This window comes from Pristiophorus japonicus, unplaced genomic scaffold, assembly GCF_044704955.1.
Source record: "Pristiophorus japonicus isolate sPriJap1 unplaced genomic scaffold, sPriJap1.hap1 HAP1_SCAFFOLD_1027, whole genome shotgun sequence".
Classification (NCBI taxonomy): Eukaryota; Metazoa; Chordata; class Chondrichthyes; family Pristiophoridae; genus Pristiophorus; species Pristiophorus japonicus.
Window position 1 is genome coordinate 50,439 of NW_027250678.1, and position 19,255 is coordinate 69,693.

The 19,255-nt window shown below is 52.4% G+C and overlaps 4 non-coding genes across 4 annotated transcripts; all 4 read left to right on the forward strand.

Annotated features, from left to right (window-relative positions):
• Positions 1–1,821: 1,821 nt before the first annotated feature.
• On the forward strand, positions 1,822–1,894 carry trnat-agu (transfer RNA threonine (anticodon AGU)). Its single transcript has one exon. It is a non-coding gene; the product is annotated as a tRNA-Thr (tRNA).
• An 8,353-nt stretch (positions 1,895–10,247) lies between these two features.
• On the forward strand, positions 10,248–10,321 carry trnat-agu (transfer RNA threonine (anticodon AGU)). Its single transcript has one exon. It is a non-coding gene; the product is annotated as a tRNA-Thr (tRNA).
• Positions 10,322–13,362: 3,041 nt separating this feature from the next.
• Positions 13,363–13,435, forward strand: trnas-acu (transfer RNA serine (anticodon ACU)). Its single transcript has one exon. It is a non-coding gene; the product is annotated as a tRNA-Ser (tRNA).
• Positions 13,436–18,872: 5,437 nt separating this feature from the next.
• On the forward strand, positions 18,873–18,945 carry trnat-agu (transfer RNA threonine (anticodon AGU)). Its single transcript has one exon. It is a non-coding gene; the product is annotated as a tRNA-Thr (tRNA).
• Positions 18,946–19,255: the final 310 nt, after the last annotated feature.

Genomic DNA, 19,255 nt, shown 5'->3' on the forward strand with positions numbered 1-19,255 from the left:
GTACACGGACTTTAAAGCTAAAGATGCAATTCAAGGGTGCAAGAATGGAAATGTGTGCAATGTAACCATGAATTGTGATGCTGGTATAACTAATGTGACTAATGAGATGAATGCAGGTTAAGAACAAGTTTGTTATGCTTAACAGTAATGATAGAGATTGTGAAATGCCTAATGTAACCATGTCTGTTGAAACCAGGACACCCAAAAGTGATGCAAATGCTAGAATGCATAATGCAAGCTCGACTATGCGTGATCAGAGCCAAGGTGTCATGTATACCGGTAAAGGACATTGAGTCCTACAGGGACCATGCTGATGCCAATGGAATGCCCCTGTGGGAGACCCCCAGGTCCAGCAGGCTACCTGACCATGTAGCCTGGACCTTTGGAACTAATGTGATGCACCTTGCAGGACACACACACAGGCAGTGGGAGCAGTCCCACGACAGGGACAAGTGGTCAATGGGCAGCCCAGCCACCACCAATGGTAACCTGCACCAGACCAGCCCTACAGCCCCATGGCCCCCAGGGCCAACACCAGGAGCATGAGGCCAATAGCCTCCAGCTTCCCTGGGATGACAGGCCAGGAAGTGGCGAGCTATGTCGCCGAGCTAAGGGGCCTTGCAGGACATTGCGAATTTGAAGGACATTTGGAGCGCATGCTCAGGGATTTCTTTGTACTTGGCATTGACCATGAAATAAAACTTCGCAAACTTTTGACGATAGAGACCCCAACCTTGAGTAAGGCCATAGCGATAGCCCAGGCGTTTATTGCCACCAGTGACAATACTAAGCAAATCTCTCAGCACACAAGTGCTGCTACAAGTACTGTGAACAAAGTGATGTTGTTTTATTAACCTTTTATGATGGGGGGAGAGAGAGCAGGGGGAAGGGTGGGGGGAGGGAGGGAGGGCAAGGAGAGGGAAACAGTCCTGCTCAGTTACCGCACAAGACTCCACTCACTTACCGGGGTCCCTTCCACTGAACTGCTGATGAAAAGAGCACTTCAGACAAGGCTCTCGTTAGACCACCCTGATCTACACGAACAGGTAGAGAGCAGGCGGCTTCAACAGAATACATAACGTGATCGCACAAATGTGTCACGTGAAATTGAAGTAAACGATCCTGTATTTGTGTTGAACTATGGACAAGGTCCCAAGTGGATTGCTGGCACTGTTTTGGCCAAAGAGGGGAGCAGGGTGTTTGTGGTCAAACTCGCAAATGTACTCACCAACAGAAAACACTTGGACCAAATCAAACTGAGATTTACAGACTATCCAGAACAACCCACAACAGACTCTACCGTCCGTCCAACACACAGATGTAGCAACCGACCCAGCGGTTGACCACGAAGCAGAACCCATCACCCCCCAGCAGTCCAGCAAGGCCAGCTGCACAGCAGCCCAGCGAGGGCCCAGCAAATGATTCACCAACACCAGCATTTGCACCGAGACGATCAACCAGGGCAAGGAAGGTCCCAGATCGACTCACATTGTATATAGTTACACTATTGACTTTGGGGCAGGGGGCGGGGGGGGAAGTGTTGTTATGAATGTAAACCTGTAATTATCATGTCTGACCACCAGAGGGCTTATCTCCTGGAGTCCCAAGGGATCCCACAATCCCTTGGGAGCACCTATACTTAAGGAAGCCTCACAGGCTGGTGAGGCACTCTGGAGACCTGTGATAAAGGACTAAGGTCACACCTTACTTTGAGCTTGCAGTATCTCATCTGACTCTTGATTCAAGACAGAACACCTTCCACTCTCTCTTTTCCCTGTCCCTCTCTTTCCTGCTCCTGCCCCTGAATTTACCAGAGCAGGTGGTTCCATAGCTCAGGGGTTAGAGCACTGGTCCAGTAAACCAGGGGTCGTGAGTTTAAATCTCACTGGGGCCTACTCAAAATTAGCTCAGTATTTAAATACCTCTCTTTCCTACAGATTCTTCCCTTCCCCATCACAGCTCTTTTTCCCGCGATTTCGCTTTCCCCGTCTCGCCCTCCTTTCCCTCACTCGTATCAACCGCTCTCCTTCCCCATTTCTCCCCTGCCACTCTCTCTCTCCCCTTCCCCTCTCTCTCTCTCTCCCCTTCCACTGTCACTTCTTCCCAGTCTCCTCTTCCCCCTCTCTCTCACTCCTTCCACTCTCTCTTTACCCTTCCCCTCTCTTTCCTGCTCCTTCCGCTGACTTTCCCAGAGCAGGTGGTTCCACAGCTCAGGGGTTCGAGCACTGGTTTAGTAAATCAGAGGTCATGGGTTCAAATCTCGCTGAGGCCTACTCAAAATTAGTTTAGTGTTTAAATACCTGGCTGATCACCCCCCGGACCCTCCCCAACCGAAAAAACCACATCCAACTCCCTCCTGAACATATCCAATGAACTGGCATCAATAACTCTCCGCGGCAGGGAACCCCACAGGCCAACAACTCCCCGAATGCCGACGTCTCTCCCAAACAGCCCACCCCCATCCCAAGAGCGTGTCCCCCAGGCTCCGGACCCATCCAACACTGGGAACGCTCCCCCCCGCACCCAACACGGCCTGTCCTGTCAGAATCCTTCCCAAATGCTGAACACCCCTGGATGTTGAGCACCCAGCCCCCGCGAAGCCAACCACACCACATCCACCAATCGCCATCTGTGCAGAGTCCCGAACACTCCCTGCACCGAGGCACAGAGCCCTCAGGCATGACCGTCCAACACACATTGCCCCCTGCCCCTCCCACACCTTTGCTGCAATGTGGCCCCTCAATCTCATGCCCCATTCTCCATTCATTGCTCAGCACAGGCCCCAACCTTGGGGGTGGTAACCTTCTTGGGCTGGGAATTTTAGCACCCCCCCCCCCCACAGCGTGGAAGTCCTGCTCCCGACGCAGAATTGGCCTCACCACCCCTCAATAGAAGCAGAGTGCAATTTCCCACACTCCACTTCCTTTGCGGGCACTACCGGATGTTCATGTGACAGTGGGAACTGGTGTTCTCCAATCTCTGTCCTGTGACAGTGGGAACTGGTGCTCTCCACTCTCAGTCCTGTGACAGTGGGAACTGGTGCTCTCCACTCTCTGTCCTGTGACAGTGGGAACTGGTGCTCTCCACTCTCCCGTCCTGTGACAGTGGGAACTGGTGCTCTCCACTCTCCCGTCCTGTGACAATGGGAACTGGTGCTCTCCACTCTCCGTCCTGTGACAGTGGGAACTGGTGCTCTCCACTCTCTGTCATGTGACAGTGGGAACTGGTGCTCTCCACTCTCTGTCCTGTGACAGTGTGAACTGGTGCTCTCCACTCTCTTTCCTGTGACAGTGGGAACTGGTGTTCTCCACTCTCCCGTCCTGTGACAGTGGGAACTGGTGCTCTCCACTCTCCTGTCCTGTGACAGTGGGAACTGGTGCTCTGCACTCTCTGTCCTGTGACAGTGGGAACTGGTGCTCTCCACTCTCCCATCCTGTGACAGTGGGAACTGGTGTTTTCCACTCTCCGGTCCTGTGACAGTGGGAACTGGTGCTCTCCACTCTCTGTCCTGTGACAGTGGGAACTGGTGCTCTCCACTCTCTGTCCTGTGACAGTGGGAACTGGTGTTCTCCACTCTCTGTCCTGTGACAGTGGGAACTGGTGATCTCCACTCTCTGTCCTGTGACAGTGGGAACTGGTGTTCTCCACTCTCTGTCCTGTGACAGTGGGAACTGGTGCTCTCCAATCTGTCCTGTGACAGTGGGAACTGGTGCTCTCCATTCTCCCGTCCTGTGACAGTGGGCACTGGTGCTCTCCACTCTCTGTCCTGTGACAGTGGGAACTGGTGCTCTCCATTCTCTGTCCTGTGACAGTGGGAACTGGTGTTCTCCACTCTCCGGTCCTGTGACAGTGGGAACTGGTGCTCTCCACTCTCTGTCCTGTGACAGTGGGAACTGGTGTTCTCCACTCTCTGTCCTGTGACAGTGGGAACTGGTGCTCTCCACTCTCTGACCTGTGACAGTGGGAACTGGTGTTCTCCACTCTCTGTCCTGTGACAGTGAGAACTGGTGCTCTCCACTCTCCCGTCCTGTGACAGTGGGAACTGGTGCTCTCCACTCTCTGTCCTGTGACAGTGGGAACTGGTGTTCTCCACTCTCTGTCCTGTGACAGTGGGAACTGGTGTTCTCCACTCTCCGGTCCTGTGACAGTGGGAACTGGTGCTCTCCACTCTCTGTCCTGTGACAGTGGGAACTGGTGCTCTCCACTCTCTGTCCTGTGACAGTGGGAACTGGTGTTCTCCACTCTCTGTCCTGTGACAGTGGGAACTGGTGCTCTCCACTCTCTTTCCTGTGACAGTGGGAACTGGTGTTCTCCACTCTCCCGGCCTGTGACAGTGGGAACTGGTGCTCTCCACTCTCTGTCCTGTGACAGTGGGAACTGGTGTTCTCCACTCTCCCGACCTGTGACAGTGGGAACTGGTGCTCTCCACTCTCCTGTCCTGTGACAGTGGGAACTGGTGCTCTGCACTCTCTGTCCTGTGACAGTGGGAACTGGTGCTCTCCACTCTCCCATCCTGTGACAGTGGGAACTGGTGTTCTCCACTCTCCGGTCCTGTGACAGTGGGAACTGGTGCTCTCCACTCTCTGTCCTGTGACAGTGGGAACTGGTGCTCTCCACTCTCTGTCCTGTGACAGTGGGAACTGGTGATCTCCACTCTCTGTCCTGTGACAGTGGGAACTGGTGCTCTCCATTCTCTGTCCTGTGACAGTGGGAACTGGTGTTCTCCACTCTCCGGTCCTGTGACAGTGGGAACTGGTGTTCTCCACTCTCTGTCCTGTGACAGTGGGAACTGGTGCTCTCCACTCTCTGTCCTGTGAGAGTGGGAACTGGTGCTCTCCACTCTCTGTCCTGTGACAGTGGGAACTGGTGCTCTCCACTCTCTGTCCTGTGACAGTGGGAACTGGTGTTCTCCACTCTCTGTCCTGTGACAGTGAGAACTGGTGCTCTCCACTCTCCCGTCCTGTGACAGTGGGAACTGATGCTCTCCACTCTCTGTCCTGTGACAGTGGGAACTGGTGTTCTCCACTCTCTGTCCTGTGACAGTGGGAACTGGTGCTCTCCACTCTCCCGTCCTGTGACAGTGGGAACTGGTGCACTCCACTCTCTGTCCTGTGACAGTGGGAACTGGTGCTCTCCACTCTCTGTCCTGTGACAGTGGGAACTGGTGTTCTCCACTCTCTGTCCTGTGACAGTGGGAACTGGTGTTCTCCACTCTCTGTCCTGTGACAGTGGGAACTGGTGTTCTCCACTCTCTGTCCTGTGACAGTGGGAACTGGTGCTCTGCACTCTCTGTCCTGTGACAGTGGGAACTGGTGCTCTCCACTCTCTGTCCTGTGCCAATGGGAACTGGTGCTCTCCACTCTCCCATCCTGTGACAGTGGGAACTGGTGCTCTCCACTCTCTGTCCTGTGACAGTGGGAACTGGTGCTCTCCACTCTCTGTCCTGTGACAGTGGGAAATGGTGCTCTCCACTCTCTGTCCTGTGACAGTGGGAATTGGTGCTCTCCACTCTCCCGTCCTGTGACAGTGGGAACTGGTGCTCTCCACTCTCTGTCCTGTGACAGTGGGAACTGGTGCTCTCCACTCTCTGTCCTGTGACAGTGGGAACTGGTGTTCTCCACTCTCCCGTCCTGTGACAGTGGGAACTGGTGCTCTCCACTCTCCTGTCCTGTGACAGTGGGAACTGGTGCTCTGCACTCTCTGTCCTATGACAGTGGGAACTGGTGCTCTCCACTCTCCCATCCTGTGACAGTGGGAACTGGTGCTCTCCACTCTCCCGTCCTGTGACAGTGGGAACTGGTGCTCTCCACTCTCTGTCCTGTGACAGTGGGAACTGGTGCTCTCCACTCTCTGTCCTGTGACAGTGGGAACTGGTGCTCTCCACTCTCTTTCCTGTGACAGTGGGAACTGGTGTTCTCCACTCTCCCGTCCTGTGAAAGTGGGAACTGGTGCTCTCCACTCTCTGTCCTGTGACAGTGGGAACTGGTGTTCTCCACTCTCCCATCCTGTGACAGTGGGAACTGGTGCTCTCCACTCTCCGGTCCTGTGACAGTGGGAACTGGTGCTCTCCACTCTCTCTCCTGTGACAGTGGGAACTGGTGCTCTCCACTCTCTGTCCTGTGACAGTGGGAACTGGTGTTCTCCACTCTCTGTCCTGTGATAGTGGGAACTGGTGCTCTCCACTCTCTGTCCTGTGACAGTGGGAACTGGTGTTCTCCACTCTCTGTCCTGTGACAGTGGGAACTGGTGCTCTCCACTCTCTGTCCTGTGACAGTGGGAACTGGTGCTCTCCACTCTCCCGTCCTGTGACAGTGGGAACTGGTGCTCTCCACTCTCTGTCCTGTGACAGTGGGAACTGGTGCTCTCCATTCTCTGTCCTGTGACAGTGGGAACTGGTGTTCTCCACTCTCCGGTCCTGTGACAGTGGGAACTGGTGTTCTCCACTCTCTGTCCTGTAACAGTGGGAACTGGTGCTCTCCACTCTCTGTCCTGTGACAGTGGGAACTGGTGCTCTCCACTCTCTGTCCTGTGACAGTGGGAACTGGTGTTCTCCACTCTCTGTCCTGTGACAGTGGGAACTGGTGCTCTCCACTCTCTGTCCTGTGACAGTGGGAACTGGTGCTCTCCACTCCCCCGTCCTGTGACAGTGGGAACTGGTGCTCTCCACTCTCTGTCCTGTGACAGTGGGAACTGGTGCTCTCCATTCTCTGTCCTGTGACAGTGGGAACTGGTGTTCTCCACTCTCCGGTCCTGTGACAGTGGGAACTGGTGTTCTCCACTCTCTGTCCTGTAACAGTGGGAACTGGTGCTCTCCACTCTCTGTCCTGTGACAGTGGGAACTGGTGTTCTCCACTCTCTGTCCTGTGACAGTTTGAACTGGTGTTCTCCACTCTCTGTCCTGTGACAGTGAGAACTGGTGCTCTCCACTCTCCCGTCCTGTGACAGTGGGAACTGGTGCTCTCCACTCTCTGTCCTGTGACAGTGGGAACTGGTGTTCTCCACTCTCTATCCTGTGACAGTTTGAACTGTTGTTCTCCACTCTCTGTCCTGTGACAGTGAGAACTGGTGCTCTCCACTCTCCCGTCCTGTGACAGTTGGAACTGGTGTTCTCCACTCTCTGTCCTGAGACAGTGGGAACTGGTGCTCTCCACTCTCTGTCCTGTGACAGTGGGAACTGGTGCTCTCCACTCTCTGTCCTGTGACAGTGGGAACTGGTGCTCTCCACTCTCCCGTCCTGTGACAGTGGGAACTGGTGCTCTCCACTCTCTGTCCTGTGACAGTGGGAACTGGTGCTCTCCACTCTCCCGTCCTGTGACAGTGGGAACTGGTGCTCTCCACTCTCTGTCCTGTGACAGTGAGAACTGGTGCTCTCCACTCCCCGGCCTGTGACAGTGGGAACTGGTGCTCTCCACTCTCTGTCCTGTGACAGTGGGAACTGGTGTTCTCCACTCTCTGTCCTGTGACAGTGGGAACTGGTGCTCTCCACTCTCTGTCCTGTGACAGTGGGAACTGGTGCTCTCCACTCTCTGTCCTGTGACAGTGGGAACTGGTGCTCTCCACTCTCTGTCCTGTGACAGTGGGAACTGGTGTTCTCCGCTCTCTGTCCTGTGACAGTGGGAACTGGTGCTCTCCACTCTCTGTCCTGTGACAGTGGGAACTGGTGTTCTCCACTCTCTGTCCTGTGACAGTGGGAACTGGTGCTCTCCACTCTCTGTCCTGTGACAGTGGGAACTGGTGCTCTCCACTCTCCCGTCCTGTGACAGTGGGAACTGGTGCACTCCACTCTCTGTCCTGTGACAGTGGGAACTGGTGCTCTCCATTCTCTGTCATGTGACAGTGGGAACTGGTGTTCTCCACTCTCCGGTCCTGTGACAGTGGGAACTGGTGTTCTCCACTCTCTGTCCTGTGACAGTGGGAACTGGTGCTCTCCACTCTCTGTCCTGTGACAGTGGGAACTGGTGTTCTCCACTCTCTGTCCTGTGACAGTGAGAACTGGTGCTCTCCACTCTCCCGTCCTGTGACAGTGGGAACTGGTGCTCTCCACTCTCTGTCCTGTGACAGTGGGAACTGGTGCTCTCCACTCTCTGTCCTGTGACAGTGGGAACTGGTGTTCTCCACTCTCTGTCCTGTGACAGTGGGAACTGGTGTTCTCCACTCTCTGTCCTGTGACAGTGGGAACTGGTGCTCTCCACTCTCTGTCCTGTGACAGTGGGAACTGGTGCTCTCCACTCTCTGTCCTGTGACAGTGGGAACTGGTGCTCTCCACTCTCTGTACTGTGACAGTGGGAACTGGTGCTCTCCACTCTCTGTCCTGTGACAGTGGGAACTGGTGCTCTCCACTCTCTGTCCTGTGACAGTGGGAACTGGTGCTCTCCACTCTCTGTCCTGTGACAGTGGGAACTGGTGTTCTCCACTCTCTGTCCTGTGACAGTGGGAACTGGTGCTCTCCACTTTCTGTCCTGTGACAGTGGGAACTGGTGTTCTCCACTCTCTGTCCTGTGACAGTGGGAACTGGTGCTCTGCACTCTCTGTCCTGTGACAGTGGGAACTGGTGCTCTCCACTCTCTGTCCTGTGACAGTGGGAACTGGTGCTCTCCACTCTCTGTCCTGTGACAGTGGGAACTGGTGTTCTCCACTCTGTCCTGCGACAGTGGGAACTGGTGCTCTCCACTCTCTGTCCTGTGACAGTGGGAACTGGTGTTCTCCACTCTCTGTCCTGTGACAGTGGGAGCTGGTGCTCTCCACTCTCTGTCCTGTGACAGTGGGAACTAGTGCTCTCCACTCTCCCGTCCTGTGACAGTGGGAACTGGTGCTCTCCACTCTCTGTCCTGTGACAGTTGGAACTGGTGTTCTCCACTCTCTGTCCTGTGACAGTGGGAACTGGTGATCTCCACTCTCCCGTCCTGTGACAGTGGGAACTGGTGCTCTCCACTCTCCCGTCCTGTGACAGTGGGAACTGGTGCTCTCCACTCGCTGTCCTGTGACAGTGGGAACTGGTGCTCTCCACTCTCCCGTCCTGTGACAGTGGGAACTGGTGCTCTCCACTCTCTCTCCGTTCCGTTCACTCTCCTTCCCCTTTCTCTCTCCCAGTCCCCTTTCCTCCCTTACACTGTCTTTCTCACCCTTCCCACTCTCCACTTCCTCTGTCTTTCCTTTCCCCCTCTATCTCTACCCATCTCTCTTTCTCACTTTCCCTTTACCCTTTTCACCCTCTGCCTTTCTTCCTCTCTCTCCCCTCCCTCCTCTCTCTTTCTACCCTTCCCCCTTGAGAGACAGAGAGAGAGTGTGTCGGGGTGTGTGTTGTTCACTGATTGTTAGACATCGGAACTTCTAGTGGGGAGAGGACAACACATGGAACAAAATTTTAGGCTTAACCCAGGGTCCGTTTTATTACACAACAAAAAACCGACTAAAAACTACAGGACGAGACTGCTGAGAGAAATCGACTGAAGACATACAATCGCCATTCCTGGCTGTAGTTATTGTAGATTTGTGGTTGTTGGTTCCGTGACCGGTCGGTTCTCCTTCTATCCGTTCTCTGCAGCACCTCTTCCTTTCGTCTCCTTCTGTCTCACTGTTTGTCCTTTTGCTTCATCTTTCTACCTCCTGCTTGTGTACCTTCCTGCTCCTTCCTGCTTGACCAGCTCCGCTGGGCAGGGCCACATTGTCCGCATGGTCCCCAGACACGAGACTCCCCAAAGCAAGCGCTCGAATCGGAACTCCCACACGGCAAGCGAGACAAAGATGGGCAGAGGAAACGTTACAGGGACAGACCCTCAAAGCCTCCCTTGATAAAATGCAACATCCCCACCGACACCTGGGAGTCCCTGGCCCAAAGACCAGTCCCGCCCGAAGTGGAGGAAGTGCATCCGGGAGAGCGCTGAGCACCTCGAGTCTCGTCGCCGAGAGCGTGCAGACACCAAGCGCAGGCAGCGGAAGGAGCGTGCGGCAAACATAATCACATAATAAATAGGAGCGAGAGAAAGTTAGAGAGTGAGATTGAGAGCGACAGAGAGCCAGAGAGAGAGTGACGGAGAGACAGAAAGACAGAGAGAGAGTGAGAGAGACAGAGAGATTGAGGCAGAGTGTGACTGAGTTGCCTTGGGATGTTTTACTACATGAAAGACCCGATATATCGATGTTGAGGAGTCTGGGGGATGAGACACAATCTGAGCGTTTCACTGACCCCTCCTCATTCTTCAAACACACAGCACTAACTGGGGAATGACCCACAGCCCAGGGCAGGTGGTTCCATAGCTCAGGGGTTAGAGCAATGGTCTAGTAAACCAGGGGTCGTGGGTTCAAATCTCACTGTGGACCTATTCAAAATTGCCTCAGTATTTAAATTCACCATTAATTAACAAGGGGTTTAATTATAAATATTAAACAGCTCCGAGATGGACTCTGGAATAACAGGCTCCAAATCAATCTCTGCCCTCCACATCTGCACAATCTGTTCTACATTTTTATCTCGCTTTCCCCATCTCTCACTCATTCCCCTCTCTCACCCTCTGCTTTCTCCTCTTTCTCCTCCCTCTCTCTATCCCCTTCCCGCTCTTACACACTCGTTACCCTCTCTCTCGCTCCTTCCCCCCTCTCTCTCACTCCTTCACTTTTCTCTCTCCCTTTCCCCTCTCCTCTTCTCGTCTCTCTTATACTCTCTCTTCCCTTCCAAATCTCTCTCTCCCTTCCCCATCACGACCCGCTCTATATCTTTTTACCCCTCTCTCCCTTTCCTGCGATCTCGCTTTCCCCGTCTCTCACTCATTCCCCTCTCCCCCTTCCCCCTCCCTCGCCTCACCCTCTTTTCTTTGCCACTCTCTCCCCTTCCCTCACTCACACCTTCCCCTCTCGCTCCCCCTTCCACTCTCTCTCCCCATCCCCTCCCTCTATTTCCCCTTTCCCTCTCTCTTCCTCCCCCTCTCTCCCCTTCCCCACTCTCTCCCCTTCTCCTCCCTCTCTTTCGCCTCCCCTCTCTCGCTCCCCATTCCCTCTCTCTTCCTCCCTCTCTCGATCCTTCCCCACTCTTTCCCCTTCCCCCTCTCTCTCACTCCTTCCCCACTCTCTCCTCTTCCCCACTCTCTCCCCTTCCGCCTCTCTCTCACTCCTTCTGTTATGTATGTAAACCTGTAATTACCATGTCTAACCACCAGAGGGCTTATCCCCTGGAGTCCAAAGTGATCCCACAATCCCTTGGGAGCACCTGTATATAAGGAGGCCACACAGGCTGGAGAGGCACTCTGAGATCTGCAATACAGGACTACGGTCACACTTACTTTGAGCTCGCAGCATCTAGTCTGACTCTTTGTTCAAGACATAACAACAGGCGACGAGGTACAGATGACGGACCCCAATGCAACAATGTGGAGAACTGTGAGCATCCTGGAGAAATTTTCGGAGGGTGAAGATTGGAAAACCTTCGTGGAATGACTTGACCAATACTTCGTGGCCAATGAGCTGGAAGAAGAAGCGAACACTGCCAAATGAAGGGTGATCCTCCTCACTCTACAAGGGAGTGTAAATCACCAGAGAGACTTAACCTGTGATCCCAATAAGATTTTGGGGGGGAGGTGATGTCATGTATTCAACTATCATTGTAACCCATGAAAAAGCTGACCTAAGTTGTACACCTTGAGAACATTGACCACAAGGGGGTGAGCTTGTGGGAGACACTCCTAACCTGGACTTTCAGGTATAAAAGGGGAAGTTCCACCCACCTTCATCACTTGAGGTGTTGGTAATAAAGGTAACTGGTCACAGAGTGACCTTCTCTTAAGTATGGGCCTCTAGTGCATTTATACTGTATAATAAGGATATATTACAAGTCTTCTTCATATCCAGTCTGAGAGCACAAATATTTGTTTTAGATTCGATCCTGGAATGTGGCCGTCGCTCTCTGCACCCACTCTCCCTTCCACCTTCCCCCCAGCTCTTTCCCCGACCCTTCCTCCTCTCCTCCCTCTCTCCCCTTCTGCCTTTTCACTCTCCCCTCTCATCTCTCCCCTCCACCCCCTCTTTCTGTTCCCGTTCCTTTTAGACTCTGCTCTTCTCCCTCTCTTCCCCTTCTCCCTCTCTCTCCCCTTCCTCACTCTCTCCCCTTCCCCTCTCTCTCCCCTTCCCCCTCTCTCTTTTCCCTTCCTTTCTTCCTCTCTGTCCCCTCTCTCTTGCTACCCTTCCCTCGAGAGACAGAGAGAGTGTGTATGTCAGGGTGTGTGTTGTTCACTGATTGTTAGACCTCGGAACTTAGAGTCGGGAGAGGACAACACATGGATCTCAACTTTAGGCTTAATCTCACTGGGGTCTGCTCAAAATTAGCTTAATATTTAAATTCACCATTAACGAACAAGCGTTTAATTATAAATATTAACCAGCTCCGAGACCGACCCTGGAACAGCAGGCTTGTCTCTCTGAGACACTCTCTCCCACTTCTACATCTTTTTTCCCACGATCTCGCTTTCCCCGTCTCTCACTCATTCCCCGCCTATCGCCTCACCCTCTCTCCTTCCCCCTCTCTTCCTTTCTCCCTCTCTCCACCCTCTCTCCCCTTCCACCTCTGCCTTTTCACTCTCCCTCTCCCTCCTCCCTTTCCCATTCCCCCTCTCTCCTCTCCCTCTCCTCTTTCCTTTCAGATTCTCCCCTTCTCCCTCTCTCTCCCCTGCGTCCTTCCTCTCTCTCCTTCCCCCCCTCTCTCCCCTTCCCCTCTCTCCCCTTCCCTCTCTCACGCCTTCCTCTCTCTCCCTCCCTTCCACACTCTCTCTCCCCTTCTCATTGGGGTGATCGACCAGACAAACGCACCCTTCTGTCAACGTTACCGAGATGGTGCGAGACGAGAAGGCGCGACGAAACAATCCCGCCCTTCCCCTCCCTCTTTCCCCTTCCCCCTCTCTCTCTCCTCTCTTTCTCCCCTTCCCCTCTCTCTTCTTATCTCTCTCTCTCCCCTTTCCCCCTCTCTCTCTCACCCCTTCCCCTGCCTCTCTTTCCTTTCCCTCTCTCTCCCCTCTCTCTCTCCCCTTCCCCCTCTCTCTCCCCTTCCCCTCTCTCTCTCCCATTCCCCCCTCTCTCTCTCCCCTTCCCCTCTCTCTCATTCCTTCCCCTCTCTCTCATTCCTTCCCCTCTCTCTCATTCCTTCCCCTCTCTCTCATTCCTTCCCCTCTCTCTCATTCCTTCCCCTCTCTCTCATTCCTTCCCCTCTCTCTCATTCCTTCCCCTCTCTCTCATTCCTTCCCCTCTCTCTCATTCCTTCCCCTCTCTCTCATTCCTTCCCCTCTCTCTCATTCCTTCCCCTCTCTCTTTTCCCTTCCACTCTCTCTTTTCCCTTCCACTCTCTTTCCTGCTCCTTCCCCGGTCTTTTCCAGCAGAGCTGGCTCCGTAGCTCAGGGGTTAGAGCACTGGTCTACTAAACCAGGGGTCATGAGTTCAAATCTGACTGGGGCCTACTCAAAGTTCACTCATTATTTAAATTCACCATCAATTAACAAGGGGATAAATTATAAATATTAAACAGCTCCAAGACCAACCCTCAAACTGCAGGCTCTTGATCTCTCTCTCTGACTTCCCCATCACTGCCTTTTATTTTTCTTCTCTCGCTCTCCTTCCCCGCCTCTCCCTGTCCCCATTTCCCCCCTCTCCCTGTCTCCCTTTCCCCCCTTCCCCTGTCTCTCTCCCTCCCTTCCCACTCTCCACTTCCTCTCTCTCCCCTTCCCCCTCTCTATTTTCGTCCCTCTGTACCCATCCTCTCCCGTTCCCCCGCTCCATTTCTTTCCTCCACTGTCTCTCCTGTGTCCCGCTCTCTCTCTCTCTCCTCCACTCACTCTCCTTCCCCCTTTCTCACTCCCCCTTTCTCTCCCCCTTCCTCCCCTCCCCTTCCTCTCATAGAAACATAGAAACATAGAAAATAGGTGCAGGAGTAGGCCATTCGGCCCTTCTAGCCTGCACCGCAATTCAATGAGTTCATGGCTGAACATGCAACTTCAGTACCCCATTCCTGCTTTCTCACCATACCCCTTGATTCCCCTAGTAGTAAGGACTTCATCTAACTCCTTTTTGAATATATTTAGTGAATTGGCCTCAACAACTTTCTGTGGTAGAGAATTCCACAGGTTCACCACTCTCTGGGTGAAGAAATTCCTCCTCATCTCGGTCCTAAATGGCTTCCCCCTTATCCTTAGACTGTGTCCCCTGGTTCTGGACTTCCCCAACATTGGGAACATTCTTCCTGCATCAAACCTGTCTAACCCCGTCAGAATTTAACCGTTTCGATGAGGTCCCCTCTCATTCTTCTGAACTCCAGTGAATACAAGCCCAGTTGATCCAGTCTTTCTTGATAGGTCAGTCTCGCCATCCCGGGAATCAGTCTGGTGAACCTTCGCTGCACTCCCTCAATAGCAAGAATGTCCTTCCTCAGGTTAGGAGACCAAAACTGTACACAATACTCCAGGTGTGGCCTCACCAAGGCCCTGTACAATTGTAGCAACACCTCCCTGCCCTTGTACACAGATCCCTTCGCTATGAAGGCCAACATGCCATTTGCTTTCTTAACCGCCTGCTGTACCTGCATGCCAACCTTCAATGACTGATGTACCATGACACCCAGATCTCTTTGCACCTCCCCTTTTCCTTCCACCTCTATCTCTCTCCAACCCCCTCCTTCTCTCTCCCCTCTCCCTTCCTTACCCTTCACTCTCTCTTCACCCTCTCTCTCTGTCACTCCTTCCCCTCTCACGACCACCTCTTGCTCTCCCCTTCGCCCCTCCCTTCTCATTCTCCACTCCCCTCTCTGTCTATCATCCCTTTCCCCTCTCAGCACACTACCCCAATCCCATGTGCAAAGTTAAAGCACATGGGATTGGGGGTAGTGTGCTGACGTGGATTGAGAACTGGTTGTCAGACAGGAAGCAAAGAGTAGGAGTAAATGGGTACTTTTCAGAATGGCAGGCAGTGACTAGTGGGGTACTGCAAGGTTCTGTGCTGGGGCCCCAGCTGTTTACATTGTACATTAATGATTTAGACGAGGGGATTAAATGTAGTCTCTCCAAATTTGCGGATGACACTCAGTTGGGTGGCGGTGTGAGCTGCGAGGAGGATGCTATGAGGCTGCAGAGTGACTTGGATAGGTTAGGTGAGTGAGCAAATGCATGGCAGATGAAGTATAATGTGGATAAATGTGAGGTTATCCACTTTGGTGGTTAAAAACAGAGAGACAGACTATTATCTGAATGGTGACAGATTAGGAAAAGGGGAGGTGCAACGAGACCTGGGTGTCATGGTACATCAGTCATTGAAGGTTGGCATGCAGGTGCAGCAGGCGGTTAAGAAAGCAAATGGCATGTTGGCCTTCATAGCGAGGGGATTTGAGTACAGGGGCAGGGAGGTGTTACTACAGTTGTACAGGGCATTGGTGAGGCCACACCTGGAATATTATGGACAGTTTTGGTCTCCTAACTTGAGGAAGGACATTCTTGCTATTGAGGGAATGCAGAGAAGGTTCACCAGACTGATTCCCGGGATGGCGGGACTGACATATCAAGAAAGACTGGATCAACTGGGCTTGTATTCAGTGGAGTTCAGAAGAATGAGAGGGGATCTCATAGAAACGTTTAAAATTCTGACGGGTTTAGACAGGTTAGATGCAGGAAGAATGTTCCCAATGTTGGGGAAGTCCAGAACCAGGGGTCACAGTCTGAGGATAAGGGGTAAGCCATTTAGGACCGAGATGAGGAGAAACCTCTTCACCCAGAGAATGGTGAACCTGTGGAATTCTCTACCACAGAAAGTAGTTGAGGCCAATTCACTAAATATATTCAAAAAGGAGTTAGATGTAGTCCTTACTACTAGGGGGATCAAGGGGTATGGCGAGAAAGCAGGAATGGGGTACTGAAGTTGCATGATCAGCCATGAACTCATTGAATGGTGGTGCAGGCTCGAAGGGCCGTATGGCCTGCTCCTGCACCTATTTTCCATGTTTCTATGTTTCTATGTCTATGTTTCTATGTTTCCCTTCCCCCTCTCTTTCCCCCACTCCCTCACCATACCATTCTCTCTCGCCTTCCCCCTCTATCTCTCCCCTCCCTCTCTCCCTTAACCCCTCTCTTTCTCCCTTTCCTCCTCTCTCCCCTTCCCTCTCGAGAGACAGAGAGAAAGTGAGAGACAGAGAGAACGAGAGAGAGAGACACAGAGAGCCAGGCCAAGGCAGGTGGCTCCATAACTCAGGGGTTAGAGCTGTGGTCTTGTTAAACCAGTAGTCGTGGGTTCAAATCTTACTTGGGCTTACTCAAAATTAGCTCAGTATTTAAATTCATGGTCAATTAACAAGGGCTTTAATTATAAATATTAACCAGCTCCAAAACCGACCCTGGAACAACAGGTTCCTTTTTTCTCTTTCCCCTTCCCCCTATCTCTCTCACTCCTTCCCCTCTATCTCTTTCCCTCTCCTTTTCTCTCTCCCCTTCCCCATCCAGAAGCAGAGAAAAAGTGAGGGAGACACGGAGAGAGAGAGAGAGGCAGAGAATGAGAGAGAGACAGAGAGACAGAGAGATTGGGACAGAGTGTGACTGAGTTGCCTTGGGATGTTTTACTACGTGAAAGACCCGATATATCGATGTTGAGAGGCGAATATTGAAGAGACGGAGGCAGGAGTCTGGGGGATGAAACACAATCTGAGCGTTTCACTGACCCCTCCTCATTCTTCAAACACACAGCACTAACTGGGGAATGACCCACAGCCCAAAGCAGGTGGCTCCATAGCTCAGGGGTTAGAGCACTGGTCTAGTAAACCAGGGGTTGTAGGTTCAAATCTCACTGGGGATGCTCAGTATTTAAATTCACTGCCAATTAACAAGGACTTTAATTATAAATATTAAACAGCTCCAAGACAGACCCTGGAACTGCAGGCTCTCGATTCCTCTCTCTCTGCCTTCCCCGTCACTACCCTTTATATTTCTCTCTCGTTCCGTTCACTCTCCTTCCCCTTTCTCTCTCCCAGTCCTGCTTCCTCCCTTACACTGTCTTTCTCACCCTTCCCACTCTCCTCTTTCTCTGTCTTTCCTTCCCCCTCTTTCTCTACCCATCCTCTCTGCCTTTCTCCCTTTCCCCCTCTTTCTCTCTTTCTTTCTCTCCCATTCCCCCTCCCTCTCCCCGTCCCCTCTCTTTCTCACTTTCCCTTTACCCTTTTCACCCTCTGCCATTCTTCCTCTCTCTCCCCTCCCTCCTCTCTCTCTCTACCCTTCCCCCTTGAGAGACAGAGAGAGAGTGTGTCGGGGTGTGTGTTGTTCACTGATTGTTAGACTTCGGAACTTCTAGTGGGGAGAGGACAACACATGGAACAAAATTTTAGGCTTAAGACAGGGTCCGTTTTATTACACAACAAAAAACCGACTAAAAACTACAGGACGAGACTGCTGAGAGAAATCGACTGAAGACATACAATCGCCATTCCTGGCTGTAGTTATTGTAGGTTTGTGGTTGTTGGTTCCGTGACCGGTCGGTTCTCCTTCTGTCCGTTCTCTGCAGCGCCTCTTCCTTTCGTCTCCTTCTGTCTCTCTGTTTGTCATTTTGCTTCATCTTTCCACCTCCTGCTTGTGTACCTTCCTGCTCCTTCCTGCTTGACCAGCTCCGCTGGACAGGGCCACATTGTCCGCATGGTCCCCAGACACGAGACTCCCCAAAGCAAGTGCTCGAATCGGAACTCCCACACGGCAAGCGAGACAAAGGTGGGCAGAGGAAACGTTACAGGGACCACCCTCAAACCCTCCCTGATAAAGTGCAACATCCCCACCGACACCTGGGAGTCCCTGGCCCAAAGACCAGTCCCGCCCTAAGTGGAGGAAGTGCATCCGGGAGGGTGCTGAGCACCTCGAGTCTCGTCGCCGAGAGCATGCAGAAACCAAGCGCAGGCAGCGGAAGGAGCGTGCGGCAAACCAGTCCCACCCTCCCCTTCCCTCAACAACTATCTGTCCCACCTGTGACAGGGACGGTAATTCCAGTATTAGACTGTTCAACCAGCTGAGAACTCACTTTTAGAGTTGAAGCAAGTCTTACTCGATTCCGAGGGACTGCCGATGATGGTGATATTTATATCCACAGTAAGAATAAGTTCCCTGCTGGGCTGGTGTCCAATGAATGCATCTGGATCGATGCAGTGATTTGTTTAACTGGCTGTGCTGAGGAGTTTGACTGGCTACTAATTTGCACACGGAGTCGACAGTGCAAAAGATAACTCCTTATCCTTAATGCCCTGTTATCCAAAAATGTGCCTTTCCTTGGGTCCTTTATAGTCCTGTTTTCTTGCAGACCTGTAGTCTCTGGGGGGAACTGTGTTACCCCCTGTGGCCAATCAACTGTGGGACTCCCCGGATAGACAGTATCAATCTCTTTGTTTGTTTGTATAACCAAGTTCAGTCCTTGACCTCAACCATTGCTTTTAATGGGTGATGTGTCACCACTTGCCTTCCCCCTCCCAGGTAGTCCAAACGTTTTTACTTTAAAACAGTTTGTTCGTGGTCTCTTCCTGTGCCTTGTTCCAAGAAAAATAGGTGTACCCTTACAGGTGAGAGAGACACAGAGAGAGAGAGAGAGTGAGAGACAAAGTAACAGACAGAGAATGAGAGAGACAGGGAGATGGAGAGACAGAGAGATTGAGAGAGAAAGAGAGAGAGAGACAGAGAGACAGAGAGATTGGGGCAGAGTGTGACTGAGTTGCCTTGGGATGTTTTACTATGTGAAAGACCCGATATATCGATGTTGAGAGGCGAATATTAGAAGAGACGGAGGCAAGTGTCTGGGGGATGAGACACAATCTGAGCGTTTCATTGACCCCTCCTCATTCTTCAAACACACAGCACTAACTGGGGAATGACCCATAACCCAGAGCAGGTGGCTCCATAGCTCAGGGGTTAGAGCACTGGTCTAGTAAACCAGGGGTCGTGGGTTCAAATCTCACTGGGGCCTACCTAAAATTAGCTCGATATTTAAATGCAACTCTCTCTTTTCCCTTTCCGACAGATTCCTCCCCTCTCTCTCTCCCTTTCCCATCATGACATGTTTTCTTTCTTTTTCTCACTCCTTCCACTCTCTCTTTTCCCTTCCCCTCTCTTTCCTGCTCCTTCCCCTGTCTTGCACACCGCAGGTGGCTCCATAGCTCAGGGGTTAGAGCACTGGTCTAGTAAACCAACGGTCAGTGGTTCAAATCTCACTGGGGCCTACTCAAAATTAGCTCATTATCTAAATATCTGTCTCTCTCTCTCTTTTCCCTTTCCTT